The sequence below is a fragment of the Microtus pennsylvanicus genome, chromosome 1 (genome assembly GCF_037038515.1).
Source record: "Microtus pennsylvanicus isolate mMicPen1 chromosome 1, mMicPen1.hap1, whole genome shotgun sequence".
Lineage (NCBI taxonomy): Eukaryota > Metazoa > Chordata > Mammalia > Rodentia > Cricetidae > Microtus > Microtus pennsylvanicus.
In genome coordinates this window covers 136576471-136577451 of record NC_134579.1, presented here as the reverse complement: position 1 = coordinate 136577451, position 981 = coordinate 136576471, and positions in this window count along the sequence as shown.

The following is a 981-nucleotide window of genomic DNA, read 5'->3' as shown; positions in this document are numbered from 1 at the left end:
CCCAGGGTCTCACTATGTTGCTCTGCCTGTCCTGAAACTCACTATGTAGACCAGGATGGCCTCGAAATCACAGAGACTTGCCTCCTGAGTTCTGGGATCAAAGATGTGCACCACCTTGCCCTGCTCTTTTCCTTTTTTTTTTTTTTTTTTTAAGACAGGGTTTCTGTGTAGCTTTGGAGTTGTCTTGGAATTCACTCTGTAGACCAGGCTGGCCTCAGATTCAAAGATCTGCCTCCTAAGTGCTAGGATTAAAGGTATGAGCCACCACCATGCGGCTCTTTTACTTTTTGAGATAGAGGTCCGTCCCCCCTACCAAAGCAGTGGTTCTTGACCTTCCTAATGCTGAAACCTTTAATATATTTCCTCATGTTGTGGTGATCCCCCAGCCATAAAATTATTTTCAGTGCTACTTTGTAACTGTACTTTTTTTTTTTTTTGGTTTTTCGAGACAGGGTTTCTCTGTGGTTTTGGAGCCAGTCCTGGCACTAGCTCTTGTAGACCAGGCTGGTCTCGAACTCAAAGAGATCCGCCTGTTTCTGCCTCCCGAGTGCTGGGATTAAAGGCGTGCGCCACCACCGCCCGGCGTAACTGTACTTTTGATGGTTATGAGTCATAATGTAAATATCTGATATGCAGGGAATCTGATATGTGACCCCTGTGAATAAGTTGTTCAACCCCCGCTCCCAAAAGGGTCAGGTCCACAGATTGAGAACAGCTACACTAAGGGGACCTGTTGTCCTCAACGGGACCTTTACCCACATAGGCTATGACTTGGTGACCCTCCTCCCCCAGTCTTCTGAGTAGCTTGAACCACAAGGCCCAACTCTAATCCTCTTTCTCCTGTCTTCTATATCCTCTGAAGAGCCCTTTGGAGTCCTAGAGGCATTATTTCCTAGATGGGGAAACTGAGACTTGGAATCCAGCTATTTGCCCTAACTTAATAACCACATTTAAACAAGACAACCCTTCCCACAAAACACA